Source organism: Choloepus didactylus, chromosome 1 (assembly GCF_015220235.1).
Source record: "Choloepus didactylus isolate mChoDid1 chromosome 1, mChoDid1.pri, whole genome shotgun sequence".
In the NCBI taxonomy this organism is placed as follows: Eukaryota; Metazoa; Chordata; class Mammalia; order Pilosa; family Megalonychidae; genus Choloepus; species Choloepus didactylus.
Window position 1 is genome coordinate 237,712,414 of NC_051307.1, and position 21,778 is coordinate 237,734,191.

At 41.1% G+C, this 21,778-nt stretch overlaps 1 long non-coding RNA gene across 1 annotated transcript in view; it reads right to left on the minus strand.

Moving 5' to 3' along the window:
- Positions 1-21,778, minus strand: part of LOC119507639 — a 495,363-nt gene that overhangs the window by 176,212 nt on the left and 297,373 nt on the right. The window contains exon 2 of the long non-coding RNA XR_005211337.1: positions 11,615-11,776. This is a non-coding gene — a long non-coding RNA (uncharacterized LOC119507639). The remainder of the gene's footprint in view (positions 1-11,614; positions 11,777-21,778) is intronic.

A 21,778-nucleotide genomic window follows, 5' to 3' on the forward strand; every position in this document is an offset into this window, starting at 1 on the left:
CACCCTACCTCTTAACAAGCCTCACTTAATAGAGCACTTTCACCATGTCACACCCCTCTTCTTATGCATTTTAAGTAAAGCCACAGGATCAAGAATCTCTCTGCTCGCATTCCAAGTTCCCTAAAAGACTTGCCCTTTACAGTTAGAAGCCTCAATGGTGGTTTCCTAGGCTTTTTTTTATCTTATATTTGACTTTGCTTGTGATAGATTCTTGTGGGTCTCTCTCACCATTTTCCTCATTGCATCTTGAGCATCAGAGCCAACTGGAGAATCCTGTCTTACCATCGTATTTCTCTAACCTCCTTAGACACTCAACTCTCATAAAGTTCCCCCTCTTCCGCAGCTTCATTCCAATCAATTATTAGTTCTTATCAGCCATAAACTCAAAAATTCACATATCCATCCCCATTTCCATTCCCCCTTTTCAAGACACAACCACCACCATTCATGAAGATTACTGCAACAGCCTCCTATTTCCTTCTTCGCTTATTGTTCTTCATCCAGTCCGTTCTCTCACTACAGCCAGGGTGATTTTAAAAACAAAAATCCAATCAATTCATGACTTCGGTTAAAACCTCACATTGACTTTCCATTGCCTTCCATAGTTTTTCTCAATTCTGGATCAACATTACAAGCACCTGGGGAACTTAGAAAACTATAACACCCCAGGTCCACCTCCACTCCAATCGATTCAGCATCTCTAGAAGGAGGATTTGCCTGTGGAACTTTTTTAGAAGGTCTTCAGCAGTGCCGTTGCCCCATAAGGGCTGACAGGGACCTTCCCAAATTGGCTTCAACACTTTCCCCCTGCCTGTTCTCCAGTTGCAAAAGCTTTACTCTCAGTATCTTCAATATGCTAACTTCTTGCTGTTGGACCTTTAAGATACTCTTCTCTCTGCCGCAACATTCTCCTCCTCTCTACTCCCACCAATAATCACCAAGCTCAGTGGGTCTCATACTTCAGTGAGAATTAGTATCAGCTGAAAAGCCAGAAAGGCACACACAGGCCCAAGATCTTTGGAATAGGACAGGCCTATTTTTAGAATGATTTTCCTTTAACTGGGGTAATTATAGATTCATATAAAATTGTAAGAAATAATACAGAGAGACAGATCCCTTGTATACGTTGCCCAAATTTCCCCAATGGTAACATCTTGTAATCTATAGTATAGTATCACAAACAAGATAGTTATACTGGACAATCTACCATGTTATTCAGATTTCCCAAGTTTTACTTGTACTTGTGTGTGTGTTTATTAGTGTACTACATTCTATACAACTTTACCACCTGTGTAGGCTTGTGTACCCACCACCACAGTTAAGGTACTGACTAGATCCAACACCATAATGATCCTGTTTTCCTTATCAATTAGTTGGTGGTTGCTAGAGGTTCAGCACTGGGGTGGGAGTACAGGAGGGCCAGGTCTGTGCATTTGTAACAAGTACCCCAGGAGATTCCGATACTCACTCACCAAAGGAACAGAGGCACTGACCCAGCTAATCCCCACTCTTCTTCAATATATATTCCACTCAGTTTTAAGTCACTTCCAGACTCCATATATTCACTTCCCTTGATACAATTCCAAAGCACCTACTTATTCAAAAATCACTCTGCACACTTATAATTCTTGTCCCAGCCTCTGTATTTCGCGGATATGCTCTCTCAAGCATATCACTTTGCCTGACGTGTAAATGCTTCATGATATTTTTTAATGTGTTCAATAAATGGTGATGACCCAATAATGAAACTTCTATCCTAAAAACGTTGTGCTAGTCCTATTTTACAAAAGAGGATGTACAAACCTGCCAAGTTTCATGTATTTAGGGGAGAACCCGCGATGTAAACCCAGGGTTGTATGAATCCAAAGCATGTGTAGTCACCAACTATGCAGTGCCACACCCCCAGCCTGTTAGCAGCAGTTTGGGGTTGAATTGTGTCCCCCCAAAAACACGGTTAAGTCCTAAACTCTGGTCTTGGAACGTGAACATATTTATAAACATAATCTTTGAAGATGTTATTAGATAAAATGAGGCCAAAGTCAATTAGGTGGACTCGTAGTCCCATATGACTGGTATCCCTAGAAACAGAGGAAATTTGGACATAGTAAGACAGAGAATGAGAGAGAGAGAGAGAATGACAGAGAGACAGAGAGACACAGAGAGAGAGAGAGAGAGACAGAGACAGAGACAGAGAGAGACAGAGAGAGAGAGAGAGTATGCCATGTGATGAAGGCAGAGGTTGAGTTATCTCACCACAAGCCAAGGAAAGCCATGGATTGGTAGCTATCATACCGGAAGTCAGGGGAGAGGCATGGAATTGACCGTCTCCTTAGCAGGAAGCATGGCCCCTGATGACACCTTGATTTGGACTTCCAGCCTCCAGAACCATGAGACAATAAATTACTGCTACTTAAGCCAACAGTCTGTGGTACTTTATTTCTGCAGCCCTAGCTAACTAATACAAGCAGTCAATGGCACTATTTTTTTTCTTTTGGCTTTTGTCAGCACTCCTCATTCTATACTCTGAAGCCTTTTCTGGCTTCAGGATTTTACATCAACTGCTCATAGTTCTTATGGTAAATGCCACATGTTCTTGCCATGTCCCCCACATTTTACATATACCATATGTGAATAGCACCGTGTATGTGTTCTGTTTAACCTGGGGAATGAACATGCTGAAACTACCGAGTGTGGAGTATGCAGCTCCATGTCACTTTCCATTTTACTATTTTCCTACTGAGCTTATAAGAATGCCTTTCCATGGCTCATTTCCTTCTTAGCATAAATAATCTTTTCTTCTCTAACCATAGTCACACTGCTTCCCTTCCCTTTGTGGTTGAAATAGCTTAAAAGATAAGGGGTTTCATAAAGATCCTGCACTGGGCTGATTTAATGGGCTTATCGTGATGCCAACAGCAGAGGTGGGACCTGAACAAATTAAAGTGCCATCACTTCAGCACAGCTTTCCCTGACTTAGACTCCAAAAAGCTTTTGAAGGAAGGCTCTATTTCTTGTGCAACTGCATATTTCTAGATTCATAACTGAGTTGAATCTTGATGTTACAATTGCCTTTTGCTGTTGCTGTTGTTTTCTCTTCTCTCCCATTGGTCCCCTCTGTTACTATGGTTGACAAAATGATCTAATCCAGTGATTCTCAAACTTGAATGTGCATTAGAATCCCCTGCAGGGCTGGTGAAATCCCAGATTGCTGGGTCACACTCTCAGAATGTCTGATTCAGTAGCTTTGGGCTGAATTTGCATTCTTAATATAGTCCCAGGTATCTTCATTTGCCAGAGGGGCTACGATGACTAATACACACAACAGGGTTGGCTTAAACATCAGAAATGTATTGCCTCATGGTTTTTGAAGCTAGGAGTCCAACATCAAGATTAAGGCAGGACTTCCTTTCTCCTGGAGTCTGTAGCGTCCAGGCAATCTTGCATCAGCTGGTGCTCTCTCTTCCTTGCATCTGCCCCTTCCTCTGCTGCCTTCTGGCTTCTTCTCCTGTCTCCAATTCCCCTTGCTTATAAGGACTCCAGTGATATGGATTAAGGCCCATCCTGATTCAATTTAGACTCATCTGAATAGTAACTTCCAAAATCCTATTCACAAATAAGACCACACCTCAATTAATGACAACATCTTCAAAGACCTTTTTACGAATGGGTTCTGACCCACAGGAAGGCACATTAAGACTTGAACTCGTCCTTTGTGGGTGACATGATTCCATTCCCAAGCACCAAGTGATGCCGATGCTCCTGGCTGGGTACCACACTTTGAGACTGGTCTGATGTTATCAAGGAGCCAACAAGCAACACTCTGGTCTCTCCGACTTGATTCCAAACATGCTTGTTCTAGTTTGCTAATGCTGCTGTTAAGCAAAATACCAGAAATGGATTGCCTTTTATAAAGGGGGTTTATCTGGTTACAAAGTTAGTCTTAAGGCCATAAAGTGTCCAAGATAAGGTGTCAACAATCGGGTACCTTCACTGGAGAATGGCCAATGGTGTCAGGAAAACCTCTGTTAGCTGGGAAGTCACGTGACTGATATCTGCTCCAAAGTTCTGGTCTCAAAATGGCTTTCTCCCAGGATATTCCTCTCTAGTCTTCAGCTTCTCTCCAAAATGTCACTCTCAGTTGCTCTTGCGGTATTTGTCCTCTCTTAGCTTCTCAGGAGCAAAAGTCTGCTTTCAAAAGCCATCTCCAAAATGTCTCTGTAAACTGAAGCTCCTCTCTCAGCTTCTGTGCATTCTTCAAAGTGTCCCTCTTGAATGTAGCAAAGCTTGTTCCTTCTGCCTGAGCATATATAGTGCTCCAGTGAACTAATTCAGACCCACCCTGAATGGGTGGGGTCACACCTCCATGGAAACTATCCAATCAGAGTCATCACGCACAGTTCAGTGGGTCACATCTCCATGGAAACACTCAAAGAATTACAATCTAATCAATACTGATAGGTCTGCCCACACAAGATTACATCAAAGATAATGGCGTTTTGGGGGGACATAATACATTCAAACTGCCACATTCTACCCCCTGGACCCCAAAATGACATGATCTTTCCATATACAAAATATATTCATCCCATCACAATATCACAGAAACTTAAATCATTTCAGTAACAATAGTTAAGTACAATATCCCCTTAAATCTGTTATAGGCATGGTCTGTACTAACGTAAAATTCCGCTCTAGTTGTGGACACGTGAAACTCAGAACAAGTTATGTACTTCCAATATAAAAAGGAGGTACAGTCACAGGGCAAACATTCCCATTGCCATAAGGAGAAACTGAAAGGACAACAGGGTTTAAGGGAACAAAACAATTCCTAAAACCTGCAGGACAAACTCCATTAGATTTCAAAGTCTGAGAGTCATTAACAGAACTACCTTGTATCGTTTGGTCTTGAGAGAGCGGGAGTCTAACCCTTCCTAAGGGCCTTTGCTGCAGCCCTTTCCTCTCCAGATGCTGGGGTAAGTGCTCCAACATATCCATGCATTGGTGAGACCACCTTCTCAGCCCCACCCTCCTCAAACATTGGGGCAGCACCCAGATTCTCTTCCATCTCTGGGGTACACACTCAACCCCTTCAGAACAGTGGGGTGGCAGCCAGGATCTCCCCAGTCCCCGGGAATGTGTTCCACCCACTTTGAGGTCAGAGGTGGCAACACCTTACATCAAGGTAGAAGGCCCACCCTTGACCTTCGGGACAAACTCCCCCTTTCCATGTGTGTGGGCTGCTCCGCTCTCCCAGCCTGAGACCTCTTGACAACTGATCTCAACTTCCATGGCTCTGTCTTTGAAGAAACCTTTTCTTCAATTTGTTCCTTGTCTGTCTCATCCAGTCCAGAGTGGCAGTGGCTCCATCTATAAAGAACTTGCAAAAATTCTGTTGGCTTTGCATGAAGCACACAGGGGTACAAGCCATCAGACAATAGGACTTTCCACAAATCCTTTCTGGATAGTTCCATCTCCAATCCTATCTTGTACTGAAACGAGGCCTGGGTTCCATGTTTGGTTAAATCCTCATGTTGGGCAGTAGCTTCTGGGGTCTCACTTTTTGGAAGCCCAGAACTCTTGAAATTATCAGTTTCTGGTTTCTTTGTACCCAAGAGTTCAGTTCTAAGTTTATCTCTGTCCTGCTGCATTTTACTATAAGCTGTAAGTAGATGCCAGGCTAGTTCTTCTATATTTTTCTTGGAGATCTCATCAGCTAAATATTCCAGGTTGTCGCTTTCAAATTCCGCCTTCCATCCAACACCAGGACTCAATTTTGCCAAATTCTCTGCCACTTTAAAACAAGGATCGCCAGTCTTCCAGTTTGCAAAGAGACATTCAACATTTCTGCTCAAGGCCTCATCAGAAGTACCTTCAGAATCCATATTTCTACTAACAGTCTCTTCAAAGCAATTTAGGCCTTTTCTATCAAGCTCCTCACAATTCTTCCAGAATATTCCCCTTATCCATTTAAAAAGCCGTTCCAACATGTTTGGTATTTGCAAGTGCAGCAGTGTTAGACCCCACTTCTCTGGTACCAAAATCTGTTCTAGTTTGCTAATGCTGCTGTTAAGCGAAATACTAGAAATGGATTGGTTTTATAAAGGGGGTTTATTTGGTTACACAGTTACAGTCTTAAGGCCATAAAGTATACAAGGAAACAACATCAGCAGTCGGGTACCTTCACTGGAGGATGGCCAATGGTGTCCGGAAAACCTCTGTTAGCTAGGAAGGCACGTGGCTAGCATCAACTCCAGAGTGCTGGTTTTAAAATGGCTTTCTCCCAAGACATTCCTCTCTTAGGCTTCAGCTTCTCTCCAAACTGTCACTCTCTGTTGCTCTTTAATTCAGGCCCACCCTGAATGGGCAGGGCCACACCTTTATGGAAACTATCCAATCAGAGTCATCACCCATAGTTGGGTGGGGCACATCTCTGTGGAAACACTCAAAGAATTACAATCTAATCAACACTGATATGTCTGCCCACACAAGGGTACATAAAGATAATGGTGTTTGAGGGGACATAATACATTCAAACCGGCACAATGCTGATTACAAAGTATAAGTTAAATATTAAGGCCACAGAAGCATATGCATGTTTAAAAGATATTCAAGACAACACTGAATTAGGAAATTTCATACTGTAACTCAAATTTCCCACTTCTTTTGTGGAAGACACAAAGCTCTGGAAATACTGGATCCTTCCTTCCTCATGGCACTAGTGGCATGGAACTGATCAGTATGCCCTTTAAAGTTGTGTTTCTCAATCTGAGCTTCACATCTTAGTTTCCTGAAAAGCATTAAAAAATTACAATGTGTACACTGCATCTTGGACCAGTTATGTCAGAGTCTGAGGAGGCACCTCCTTCTTCTGTAAAATGGAATGAGGGAAACTTTTTCCTGGAGTCATGGTGAAGAATAAATGATACAAACAGAAACCATTCCTACTGCTTACTGAGAACTCACTCTGTGTTAGGTTCTGCACTAAGTGCTTCATAAACATTATATTTAGTGCTAACCTTGAAAATATTAGGTATTCAATAGGCACTAATGATCAAGAGAGGAATTCATAGGGTGAAATCTATTATATAGAAAGAAGGGCATGTATTAAGTTGACTTAGTTAAAGAAAATGTGTTTGATTAATTTAAAACCTGGTTCTGCCACTGACTAGCTCTGTCACTGTGGACAAATCAACTATCGTAGTTTCCTAAGGCTGCCAAAACAAGATACTACAGAATGGATGGCTTAAAACAACAGAAACTTATTCTCTCACAGTTCTAGAGGTGTGAAGTCTAAAACTGAAGTATCAGCAGCGAAGCACTCCCTCTGAGCTTCAAGAAGGAACCTGCCCATGCCTCTCCCCAGCTTGCGGAGGCTTCTAGCGATTCTTGGCATTCCTTGGTGTACAATATCATCACTCCAGCTTTTTCCTCTGCTTTCACATTGCCTTCTCCCTGTGTCTCTATGTCTCTCTGCCCAAATTTACCTCTTCTTATTAGGAAATCAGTCATTGGATTGGGACCTACCCTAATCCAGTATGACTTTACCTTAATTTAATTACATTTGCAAAGACCCTACTTCCATATAGGATGATATGCACAGCTTGGGGGTAGACATTAATTGGGGGGTGGGTACTATTCAACCCAGTACCCTAACAATCTCTGCGCTTCAGTTTCTTGGTTGTAAAATACAAAAATACTACTATTTACCTTACTGGGTAAGGAGGAGTAAATGATATATGTCGGCTTCTGGTTTTGGCTCTGGCATGTAAGTACTTGGAAGCCATTACTCCCCTCTTTGCCACAGGAAAAATCTGGATACACTAAAAAGCAGTGACTTTTCCAGGACCCATCAGAGAACTGAGGGTTCTAGGCAAGTCATCATCCTGAAACCTGGATGATCAGATGCATTTAGAAGGTCACAGTCACGATCTGCCCACCAGGAAGGGAGCCACAGGAGCCAATTTCTTTACTTAAGTCTATTCGGATTTTTTTTTTTCTTGAGACATTTTTGATTATTTATTGCTAGCATTTGTTTATTTTGTCTAGTTGTCTAATTTGTTAACATCAAATTTTTCATAAAATTTGCTTATCATCCTTTTAATTTCTGTAGGGCTCGACGTATATGCCAGATACCATTCTTAATTTTGGTGATTTTCGTACCCATTCTCCTTTTTCCTGAGGAAGAAAGGAAGCATCTAGAAGTGATCGCAATAATATTGGCAAGAAACAATGAGATCCTTAAGTCAAGCATTGGAGAAGAAATGGAGAAAGACCTTGGATTTGGAAAGGTGGGGAGGGTGTTTGGCACTTAGGAAGGGATCACAGGATGAGGGGGGAGAAGCAGAAAGGGTCAAAGATGTTTCCCAGGTTACTGCGTGGGTTCCATGGGCTGATGGTAATGCCCATTTTTGAACAAATCTTTGGATGCTGTGCGAGGAAGTGGATGTGAGAGTGAGGTTTTGTATTCATAATGCCAAAATCTGGGAGAGGTCACAAATTAACACAAAACTGGAGATTAAACCATTAGTTTTCGTTCTTGGAGCAAGAGAACGTAGACAATGGACAGTAATTCTGGATGACACCTTGGAGGGTGAGCAGGCCTGTAGGACAGAGAGAGGAGCCAGGGCATTTGCCTACCTCTAGTACCCATTCCTCTGTCTCCATTGCTCACACTCAATCTTTGATATTTTACACTATTCTTTTGCTGACCTGTTATTTAAGTTTCTCTGGGCTGCTCAGGCAAATACCATCAATGGACTGGCTTAAACAATGGGAATTTATTAGCTCACGGTTTTGAGGCAGTGAGAAAGTCCAAATCAAGGCATCATCAAGGTGATGCTTCTTCCTGAAGACTGTGGCACCCTGGGGCTGGCTGCTGGTAACCCCTGGCCCTTGGCTTGACACATGGTGAGGAACATGGCAACCTCTTCTGACCTCTCCTCTTGTGGGTTCTATTGATTTTAGCTTCTGGTTGCTCCTTCTGTGGCTTTCTCTCTCCCCATCTGGGTTTCACTCTGCTTGTATAGGACTCCAGTAATAGGATTAAAATCCATCCTGGACCACATATTAAATGAAGTAACCTCATTCAAAGTTTCCTCTCAGAATGGGTTCACATCCCTAGCAGTGGATTGAGTTTAAAAACATGTTTTTTCTGGGGTACATAACAGCTCCAAAACCACCACACAATTTACCATGAAACACCGTAAGAGGATATGTGGGACTGAGACACACCTAGAAAAATATCGCCACGGAGAATGTCATAAGCAATCTCTCTTACACCAAGAGAACAGAGTAGGGCTATGAGTGCCTGGAGCACAGAGTAATACACCCGTGCACATTAGAGTGACTCTTTCCACCATTACTACCTCCCCACCGAGGTTGTATCCTGGAGCTGTTAACCAAAATGGTCCCCACAACAACAGGGTGAAAATTACCTTTGGAAAGGTATTTGCGGACCTAATCATTTTGGTCAAATCCCAAAAAAATTGTGAGGAGGTTTGATTAGAGAAAAGCCAACCTGTTGCCATGTTTGCTGTGTTCACTCTCGTCCTTCCCTCTCCATGGAACAAAGAGAGTGTGGGTAGGGCGAAGTAATCCTGCACCGTATGGGCCCCTGTTGCTCTGCTGACCACCTGCCTCCTCCAAGTATTGTTTAACATGTTCCATGAGGTCACATCATACAGCACATCAACTAGCGAGGGAGGGAGGTTCAGGGGGATAGGGAGAAGCGGAAGGAAAAGAGATGAAGGGGGAGCACTTTCAGTAGTGGAGGTCTTTCTTTCTGATCCAGTCAATGAGTATAAATGTTTCCATATCAAGAGGAAGTGAGAGTGTTTGCTGTATCCACTGTCAGTTAAGTTTCGTACATGCCCCTCTAAATAGGAATACATGTATCTCACCATGCTAAGTGAAAGGCATTTAAAAGATACAGCATATATTTAGCACACATCAAAGCCCATCGACTTTAGCTGTGGATCCATCAGAGAAGTATCAATTAGGTCCAAGGCTGCAGGAAAAAACTGACTTAAGTATGATATTTAGAGACAGCATATTACAAGCAATTAAAAAAAATTAAAGGGAATTTTGACTGTCCTGGATTTTCACCTTTCAAACTGACACTAGAACCTAAACTTCAAGCAAGACCAAACTTAGCTACACTGGCATGCACCATGGGCCAGAAACAAGGCTAAGCACTACAGAAATACAAAGGAGTGTGTGGGCTGGGTACCTGCTGAGTCCATTTGCTCACTTGGGAAGAGACATGAACAAGGAAAATAAAAATAGTCAAAATCTGGAGTTAATGCCAAATGAGAGGAATATACAATGTATGTTACTTCAGTAGAATCTTGGGAAACAGAATGAGTTTCCATAGGAGAGAAAAAAGGGAACCATAGGCTTGGAAAATTTGACAGAAGAGAGAAGGAATGGTCTGAGAGAGATCTCTCTTACCACCTACTCTAAATGGGAGACTGAACTGATAAACCGAGGGAGACATTTAGCAGTGTCCATGAACATTGAAAATATATAGGCTCTAAGACCTTGCAGAGCCATTTCTGGGCACACTAACAAACTACTTGCAAGGGTGCATGAAAAATCACGTCAACTTTCTCAGCATTTCTCTGCAGTTTTGCAAAACTGTGGAAACAGCTCTAATACCTACCAGTAGGTGAACCAATAAATGGAACTTACAATGAATTAGAACTACTTGGAACGACACAACTAGGTATCCAAAAGCACTGTTGAGTGAAAAAAGCACATTATGGAATGATGCACACAGTATGACACTGTATGTGTGAACTAAAACAAACATAGAATAATACTATATGTTATTAAGTCTAAAGCAAACTGGAACTATCTGTAACAAAACCAAAATAGGGTTAATTCTGGGGAGGGTGAGAGGGAATCAGGATTGGCAAGGGTAATTAAAAGAAACTTAGTTCTATCTGTAATATCCTCTCTTTTTAGAGTATGTTTTTCCCCTATCACTTTAATAATTTTTAAAAAGTTATGAACATAGAAATGATACATTGACTTATTTATTTTAAACATCCAGAAGCAATAGGACAAACTACCAACAAAGATTAATTCCTACCAGTAGAACTGGAAATGCCATTTTCTGTTTTGTACTTTTCAGTTTTCTTCTCCATCAACCAAAACTCTATCCTTCCTGACTAAACACTGTAAATAAATTTTAAAAGCATAAGGCATAGCTGGAAGCCAGTGGGGAAAAAAAACTGGAGTGGGACCTCGTGGAAGGAATACGAGAAGATGAAGTCGAAAAGATAAATCGGTGCTTGGCACAGATGTCCTTACACGCAAGGTTAAGGAGTTTGAAATTCATTTTCAACCCAGTGGGAAGCATTATTTGTTTCTGAGCTAGAAGATGTCATGGATCAGAAGGATAAATCAATATCCATTCTTCACCCCTACCTCTCCAAGGGTATCTTTTCAGCATTACCTCCTATTTGATAGAACTCTGAAGAGTTTCAGATCCTGGGTAGGAATTTAAAAGCCATGCTCTCTTCTCTCCAGGAGAGAAGGATTTAGATTCTTAAGACATGACAAAATGTACTACAAATGTACTGCAAACGCACCCCTTCCTTTCCTCACTCACCTTATCCAGTAGAATGGAAAGTACTGAAAGGCTCTTAAAGATGACGATGCTTTATCAACTCTAAGCGGTGAGCATGTTCATTTGCCATCAGGGGAAAGGCTGATACTTCTTTCATCTCTATGGCCTCTTAGATCCTTTCAAAGCAGAAGTAAATAATAAACCCTGTGGTGGAAGCACAAAGCAATTAATGCTATGACTGAAAAAAAAAAAAAATCTGTTAACATCTTTCCTAAAAAACCAGTGTGCTGCTTAATTAAGGCACCCTGAGCAGTAGAAAGTCAGGAGGCAGACCCAATTTGAGTTCCAGGATTCTACCTGTGTGCATTATGCAGCCCCCACAGCACATAATGGAGGGTAATAAAGGGATGGTGTATGGAAAAGGGGTAACCATGAAATATCATCAACCAGAAGGTTGTGCTAATAGTCTCCTTGTCTTCCAGACCTGAAAACCGCTTCCTCCTTGACTCTTCCCTCTCTATGAATCTTTGAGACTCTTCCCAACTTTTGCTCAAAACGGCCAAAGAAAACACAGCAAGGAACACAGCCCAGAGAAATAAGGCTAACAGAGACAGCGTAAAAAGCAAGAAAGAACAGCCACAGAAGGAAGGACACCATCATGCGGTCAAGCACCCACTAGGGATTTTCAAATCCGATGGCTTTCAATCTTCACAATCATTATTGCTCATTCATTCCTTCATCATATTTGTTGAGTGTTGCTATGTGCCAGGTAATGGTCTGTGCGCTGGGCAGCAGTGGTGAACCAAGCAAAATCCCTGCCCTCAGAAAGCTTACGTTCTTGTGTGGGTAATAGACAAGTAAATGCATAATATCCTGGTAAACCCGTTTCAGAGATGAGGAGATTATAACCTGAGAGTTAGGGTCCGGGGCTGTTACCTCCCCACAATCCCCAGTGAAGACTCTTCTCATCTCAGAAGTCTAGAAGTGACCTCACCAACCCCAAAAACAAGACACTTCCCAGAGGTCAGCATTCTCTACTCCTTTGACAGAGCATTATCTGCACAGTGGACTTCTGACTTATAGAAAGAAAATTACATGGTTAGAGGAGCCAGCAGGCAGCTGGTTTTCAGAACCTGAGTGAAATACTAAATATTGTCACTAGAGGGCAAGTTGACAAATGCTTTTAGATAGATAGATAGATAGATAGACAGATAATACATTACATAGTATATATGTATAAATTATTATATATTCATATATATATTTATATATGTAAGTTAATACTACATTCTTGAACATGGAAAGACTTTGAACTTTGTTTTCTATAAAGTAAATAAAGCCTACGTTTACTATACAATTCCCATTTTTACAAAAATAGCATGTAAAAATGTGACTGATAAGTGGTAACTTAACACATCTATCTAGCACGATGCAAAAATTAGATGCCATGTTATAGTGTGGAGCCTCTTTCCATGGAAACCATAAGCACGTTTGTCCTTCACACTTATTTTTTCATAACAAGAACTCCAATGCATTAGGCCTAATGAAAATTGAATTTTTATCAATCTCCTTGTCTGCCTGAGGAACACCCACTGTTCTTTTAAGTTTCCCCTGAACCTCCTCTTCATAGCCTTTCCCAACCCCCTTTCCCTGGGGAGCCTTGCTGTCCCTTGCCCTCCTCTGTGTGCAGCTGTTGAGGCCAGCACTGTTCGTAACTACCAAGGATTGAGCTTGTACCTGCACCAGGCACTTATCTGTTTAGTCTGCTCATCTTCACAACCATGTGAGGAGGAAATGATGACTTTCCTTGCAAGCCTAAGGTGAGGATAAAATGATGTGATATGAGAGAAGTACCTGGTTGTGTGCATGGTTCAGGGTAGGTGCTTAAAAATCCAAGTTCACATTAGTGTATGCGTTTATGATAGATGCCAGCTATTCATCTAAGTTAAAATTCAAATGTCTCTCCGTGCCCTACAAGATCTGGCCCCCGTTTCCTGCCTCACCCCAGCTCCCAAACCACACTAGCCACCTTTTTGCTCCTCAAACTTGCCAAGCTAGTCCCTGCCTCAGGGCCTGAGCACTTACTATTCTTTTGGCCCAGGAGACCCTTTTCTAGCTTTCTGTGGACATCACTTCTCATCTTTTAAGTCTTATTTCAGCTGTAACCTCTTTAAAGAAGCCTTGCCTGCCTACTCTCCAGGCCTGCCTCAACTGCTTGCTTCTCTCCTTCATGACACTAACTACAATTCGTGATTCTTTCACCCACTTATTTACTTGTTTTTCCCTCTCTTTCCTTCCAACAGAAAATAAGTAAGGGCTGGGACCCCATCTACTTGTATGCACCATTATAGGCTCAGTGTCTTACACACAGTAGACCCTCACTAAATGTTATTTTGATTTAAAGGATGGATAGGCAGATCAGAGAACAAATAGTTATCAAATGCTAAAACATGAAGCATGGAAAAGAAAAGAAAGCCCGAGATAAGAATGGATGGCTAGAATGTTTCAGGGAGAAGAATACAGGCTCTGGGATCAAACACACCAGGTTTGAGCCACAGCTCTGATGACAGAAGATGTCTTCTGCTGTTGTATATGCATGATATCACGCTCTCCTGGAAAATGAAAATCTTACATTTGTTTCCCTGCTCCCAAACTGTAATTAAACAGGCAACAGAGCTCTATGAGCCTAGACAATAGTGGCCTTTCCTTCCACCACAATGGTAACATTTCTGACCTCCGTACTTATGGCCTGGTGTGGTGAGGACTCAGGCTATTGCCCACCTCACTCTCTGCAACCTGGGACTGGTTCCCTGGAGTTCTCCAGCTAGCCGGCCAACTCTGCTAAAGCTTTCTGGACTCCCCTCACAGCCCCTCCCCATGCCAGGCCCTCCTCTTTCTTGGTCCAGGGGTATTTAAATCCTTAAGAAGCTGTAGGTCAACTCTTACATATCTTTGCATCAAATCCTGCTCTTTCACTACAGCTCTGATTCCATCACCTTCACCTTATATCTGCAATCAAGCCTTACTCTATGACATGGGTTCAGTTACTGGAGGCTCTTCTTACTCTTTAGTCTCTACTCACTACACTGTTATTTTATCTGGAATCTACTATGCCATAGCACCTGTGCTCCTTTGAATCTATTATGTACTCCACAAAGGCCATGTTATTTTAATCCAATCTTGTGGGTGCAGACTTATTGTGGGTGGGATCTTTTGATTTTTTTAGGTTGTTTCCATGGAAATGTGACCCATCCAACTGTGGGTGGGACATTTGATTACATTATTTCCATGGTGACGTGACCCCACCCATTTAAGGTAGGTCTTATTTAGTTTACTGGCACTCTCTATGAGAGGATAAAAGGCAAAGACATTTTGAGGAGGGCTCAGAGCTGACACAGACCCAGACATTTGGAGATTCTAAGCTAAGATATGAAGCCCAGAGTTTGCCCCAGAGAAGCTAAGTGAGAACCCACAGATGCTTAAGGAGAAAGCTACTGGAATCAGAAGCTGGAAGCAACGCAACCTGGGAGCAAAGGATCAGCAGATGCCAGCCATGTGCCTTCCCAGCTGACAGAAGTGTTTTGGATGCTATCGGCCTTTTCCTCAGAGACAGTATCCACCTCTTGATGCCTTAATTGGGACATTTTCATGGCCTTAGAACTTTTAATTTTTGAAGTAATAAACCCCCATTGTAAAAGGCAATCCATTTCTGGTATACTGCATTTTCGGCAGCTTTAACAAACCAGAACGCACCCTATGAGCAGGAAGCAGCAGAGCTGGGAGTCACATTTTGAAGTCAGACAAACCAGAATTCAAACCTAAGCTGTGCTCAGTAAACCTCGTTGGGCCATATGTTACCATCTGTTCCCTGGACTAAACATCCACTTCACAGAATTGTCATGAAGATTAGGCAAATGAGGCAGCCAATAAGCGCTCACCAAATGGGAGCGTGTGTTACTATGACTCAAAACCAAGATCTTCTGAGAATGGCATTTGATTATGCTCTCACCAGTCTTCCTAAAACCCCCAAAACTTCCACCTGAGAGCTCAGAAGTATTTATTTTCAAGTTCCATTTGAGTAGACATCAAGTGTTGAAGAAGGGGCATTAGCATAGATGAGATATGGCTGAATAGAGTTAAACAAGTACTCCTCTGAAGAAATATCTTCTCAAGTACCCCTCTGAACTCACCCATATTCAAACATGAATTGTGCTCTCTACAAACCACCTGAACCTTAAAAGAAAGAAAGAAAGAAAAAAAAAAAAAAAGAATAGAACTCTCAAACCTGAAATTTGGCAAATACATGTCAACCTTTGGCAGAGGATGGACACAGGATTTGGAATCAGAGCATCCGGGTGTCCTTTCTCGACCTGGTCTTTCACAGCAGAACACCAAGCAGTGGTAACAACTATGGGCCACACTGACTGAGCAGGTCACTGCTCTTAGTACTTTACTCAAATGATCTCATTTAATCCTCCTAATGACACTATCAGATTGATAATGCTCTTGTACCAATTGTAGAGATGAGGAAAGTGAGGCACAATCTGACATGATTCCAGAATCCTAGCTCTTAACCACGACCCAACACTCACTAATAGCAATAAGAATAAGGGTAGCTGCAAAGTTTTGAGCATCTGCATTGTGCTCGCTTTCATCCTTACTTCCCCGAGGTAAACCAATATGACAAGGTTGGGGTGACAGTCATATAATTTAAAGTACTTTGTAAGCCCTAAAATCTCTTACAAATGCTATTAATGAAAGGAACTTTGGAAATGGCAAAATAGTGTGCTGGGTGCCCACAGTGGAAAACTATGCAATATTTACAGCACAACCTTCTCCATTCTCTGATGCTAGCTTTTATTGCCCTTGAGCTATTTTATGACTTCTTAAATTGTAAAATAACTGATGGAAACGCAAAACAAATCTTGTCTATAGACATGCAAATAAATTCTGTGTGGTGGGAGTTCAATGGACTCCATCCCTTTTCCCTTTGAAAAAGACAGTTTTACATTCATATGCACATTTATTTCAACCTTCCTTTACTCCATGTAGATTTTGTGGGGTTTTGTTTTTTTTTGGTTTGAGTAATCTTTTACTCAAGTGTAATATAAACACAAAAAATGCACAAATCACAAGTTTCCTACTCAATGAATTTTCATGTACCAGCACTCAGATCTAGATACAGAACATTATTTCCAGCACTGAGAAGGCCCGTTAGTGGCTCCTTCCAGGTTCTACCTCCCCTCACTAAGTGTGGTGGTTTGGAGCTATTGATCCCCCAAAACCTGCTCTTAAACTTAATTTATTCACATGGGTGTGAACCCTTGTAATTATGTTCTTTTGATGAGGTTACTTCAGTTTCGGTGTGGTCCAGTTCAGTCAGGATGGGCCTCAGTCCTGTTATCATGATAAGCAGAATGAAATTCAGACAGACAGAGAAAGCCACAGGGGGAGCAGCCCCAAGTTGAAAGTCTACTGAACCCAGAAGAAAAGGGACAGACCAGGAGAGGCTGTCATGTGCATTGCCATGTGGAGAGGAGTCCAGGAGCAAGACTCACTGGCAGCCAACCCTAGAATGCCAGTCTTCGGGAAGAAAGCACTGGCTGGATGAGGCCTTGATTTGGACTTCTCCTAGCCTCAAAACCGTGGGCCAATAAATTCCCATTGTGGAAGCCAATCCATTGCATGACTTGATTTAGCAGCCAAGGAAACTAAAACAGTCAGTATGCACTATTCTTAATTCTATCACAGATTAGTTTCATGTAACATTTCTATCATTTTAAAACTGTAGTTTACCCCAATGACATTTACTTTCCAAATTTCAAATTTGGTAGCTCTGTTTTGTGTGTGTGTGTGTGTGTGTGTGTGTGTGTGTGTGTGTGTGTGTGTGTGTGTGTGTGTTTTTAAGGTTCAGGTGCTTTGTACACTGCAGAATCTGGAGCCAGGGGACTTGGGTTGGATCCACGTTTCCTGGCAGGTTAATCTTGGACAAATCATTTCATTTCCTTGAGACTAGTCCATATAAATGTAGGTTTCTTTAACTTCTCTTTTGGACCTGTTAGAACATCTGTGTTGTTCCCTCACTGAAAATGAGTTAAATAGAATCTAATAAGTGTTCATGTTATATATGAATGATAGTCATGACTTTGGTTTTTTGATGTGTGAAAATTATCCTTCAATACTACATATTATTATGAAGAAATAGAAAGCCAACTTCTTTTCTTCCTTTTTTCTTTTTTTTTTCCTTAGTGTTAAGTAAAATAAAATGGCCCCATGCACTGGGTGTTACTAGGAGGGACCCCTTTCTAAGAACAGATTTTCAGAAGACAAAAACAATTAACCTGAAGGAACTTCCCAAGAAAATGAAACAACAGACTACACCCTACTACAGAACTGCAGATTCTGGTGACATACCAGTTTCTGTCCAGTAGAGACAGCGTATCAGAACAGACATATCAAATCAGTCACTGTGTATCTGTGTCCCACTCTGTAATTTCCTCCCTATGTAAAATGAAAACTTAGCACCAACCAATTAAAACATTTCTTCTTTTCTTCCACATCCTTCCTACATAAGCTTCCCCTTTCCCCTCCCTTTGCAGAACTCCTTACAACTTTAGGTTTGGTATTACCCAATTTGCAAATCATTTGTTGCCCAAATAAACTATAACAAATTTTTTTAACTGCCTCAGTTTGTCTTTAGTAGTGCAAAAAGAAGATCCTCTTTTCTTTTTGCACTACAATTAGATACCTTTATTTTAGGGGAAGAAAACTTCTCAAACACATGCTTTGATTTCTTTTCTTATGCAAGTGACATGCATTTGATGACTCTCAGGAATTGTAGCATCCTGGGTTTCAAAAAAAAAAGGGGGGGGAGGGGAGACCATCTGCAAAGACTTGGAGATTTCTGTGAGAATGTAGGAAGATGTTAACTGTAAACAGACTTTGTACTACACATCTAAACAGAAAGAAACCCGGTATAACTGTCAGGACAGATGCACAGAAACAGTCTTCAGAGCTGGCATCTCAGGAAATATGTACTGAGTGACTGGAGAAAAAAAAATCTGAGAGAACAAAGACTCAACTCCAAACATAGATGGGTCAGAGGAGATATGGAAAGCAAATTGTTTAATAAAACACAGCTTGAAATAGAAGAATGAGGTATGTGAAATGAATGAATCTGAGCTACCAGCAGATAGCTGATAAAACCCACAGAGAGAAGAGCAAAAATCTGAAGAGATGTTCCACAGAAAAGCAACTTAGAAATGAAACGTAAAATTGAAAGCTACAGTGGTAATAATCTGGGCTAGCAAGATAGAACAAATAGGTGGCAGAGATGAGAGGCACTATGCTGAAAAACAAACAAACAAATAAAAATAACAAAACCCTGAGGAGAGAGTTGCAATATGCTCTATTTTACTTGTAAGGAATATTCAAGCCCAAAACTATTTTCGCAAGACTTTTTAGAATATCAGCGTGATCTATCCCTTTCATTGCTTTGAAAATGGAGATCTAATAAAGGCGCAAAAATTAGGCACACCACCAAAACAAATCCAGATTGTGGGCCCTTCTACAAGAAAAAAGGCCTGGACTTTCCAAAGTCAATGTCCTTAACTAAAAGGAGAAGAGGAGAGTTCTAGGTTTAAAGGACACTGAAGTGGGGATTCTTAGTCTTGGCTACACAGAGGAATCACCTGGAACACTTTCTGAATTTCATTCCCAGAAAGTCTAACTTCACTGGTCCACTGGTTACTGGGTCCTCTTAAAATCTCCCCCAGTGATTCTATTATGCAACCAAGTCCCAGGGCTAAGCAGTTTTTCAAATGTTAGTGTGCATCAGAATTACCTGATGCCAGACCCCATCCCAGGAATTTTGATTCTGTGGATCTGGAATAGGGTCCAAGAATTTTTTATTTTTCACAAGTACGCAGGTGATGCTGATGGTCCAGGGATTATTCTGGACTAAAGAGACATTACTACCAAATATAATGTATGTAATTTGATCTGATGATTACTAAAAACAAACAAACAGAGAGACAAAAAACTATAAAAGACTTTACAGGGACTACTAGGGAAATATGACTATAAATTGGAAACTAAATGTTTTTATGAAATTGTTCATTTTCTTAGGTTTGATAATGATTGGGGTTATAGGGAAGTATGTCCATATTATTATGAGTTGAATGCTAAGTTATGTATCTAGTGTTTTCTTCCATGGTACTCAATTGGGGCACCATTACATTGCATTATTTAGTCCTTCTTTCATTTACCTTATAGATATTTTGCCTTATATTCTCCCCAAAGACAGTAAATTCCTGACACTGGAGACATGCCTAGCAAGTTCATCCTTGTAATTCACAAACATCTTCCACAGATACACAGTAAAGAGTTAAATGGTCTTGAATATATCTCATCATCCAGCAGAAAGAGGAACTAAATTATTAACTGGCATACAATTCTTTAACTCTAAAAACTGCAATTAATATAGAAAACAAATCTGTTCAAATTAGAGTAGAAAGAGGAAATCAATGAGACAGATTTTTTCCCCCTAAAACCTCATATGAAAAATTTCCAATTTTGTATCATTAATGAGAACATAAAGCTGTATGGGCTTTCATAAATCATGAACGACATCGTCAGAAAAAGCTGTCGTATCCTGGAAACAACAAATCAAAAACTTATCCTACAAAAAACGTGCCCAGGGAAAGTCATGCTTTTATTTTTTTACCCGAGGACTCAAAAACCATCAAAAGATTCATTCCAACCCTACATATTTTGTCTATCCCTGTCAAGTCCTATCAATTCTACTTTCGCTTTTGATTTCTCATCCCACATCCCTAGTCCAACTATTTATTTGCTTTCATCTAAATTCCTTCATCCTAACTGGGCTCCCTGTCTCCCATCTCCTCTCCATCCTAAACGCTAATGCCTGAATTATGTTTTTAAAGCAGAGGCTTGCAAACTATGGCTTGTGGACCACATCCGGCCTTCTGCCTATTTCTGTAAATAAAGTGTTCCTGGAACACAGCCACATTCATTCATTTATATATCATCTGTGGCTGCTTTCATGCCACAAAGCAGAATTGAGTAGTAGCCACAGAGACTGTATGATCCACAAAGACAAAAATGTTTACTCTCTGGCCCCTTACAGAAAAAAAGTTTTGCTGATCCCGGTTCTAAACCCTTGCTGTTCAAGCCTGGTCCAGGGACGAACAGCATTGGCATCACTGGAAACTTCACTAAAAATTGCAGGATATCAGACCCTACCGCATGACTGCTGAGTTGATTCTGCATTTTAATAAAATCTCCAGCAGACTGAGACGGGTCTTAAAGAGGCAAAGTACTGTCCTGAACTATACATCAGGTCTTATCACTCTCCTGTTCAAAAATCCTTCTAGCAACGTTGTGAACATATTTAACAGCACTGAGTTATATATTTGAATGAGGTTACAAGGGGGAATATTGGGTTGTATATGTGTTAACAAAATAAAAATAAAAAAAAATCACATAGGACTATCCAACACAAACAGGGAACCCTAATGTAAACCAGGCACTATAGTAATAGTACAATTATATTATTATTATTTCATCAATTGTCACAAATATACCATAATAATTCAAGGTGTTCATAATCGGCAAAGGGTATACAGAAACTCTGTATTTTCTGCATGATTTTTATGTAAACCTTCAAGTCTTCTAATAAAAAAAAATCCTATGAAACTTCTGTTAACAGATGTCAGTACAAAACACAATGTAGATAGAAGTGTAAGAATTAACATTCTCTGCCCTACAGACAGACGGACAACATTTGAAGGGCCCTAACCAGGAATCCACACTCCAGGGAGAGTTGTGGAAAGTGCTTCAAATACCTATCTAGACTGGCAACAATGGTTTGCTAAGTCACACAGAAATGGCAGCATGAAGTTTTCTAGGTGAAATGAGTCCTGCCTGAGACATACAGTTGGATAGACAGATTGATCCAGGATTTCTGCCCTCGGTGAGCAACATTTAAAATCTGACAAGGCCAGGAGCCTAATACTTCGGAGTAGCATCCAAGGATAAGATGAACTGTTTGGTCCTGGGTGCTCCTCCCTTCCACAGGGAAATCTTGTCACCTGATCCAACCAGAAGGTCAGATGACACAGCCAAGAGAAGAATGGTGCATCTGTCTCAAAGTCAAGTTCTTTGCAAGGTATAAGACCAAGTGCC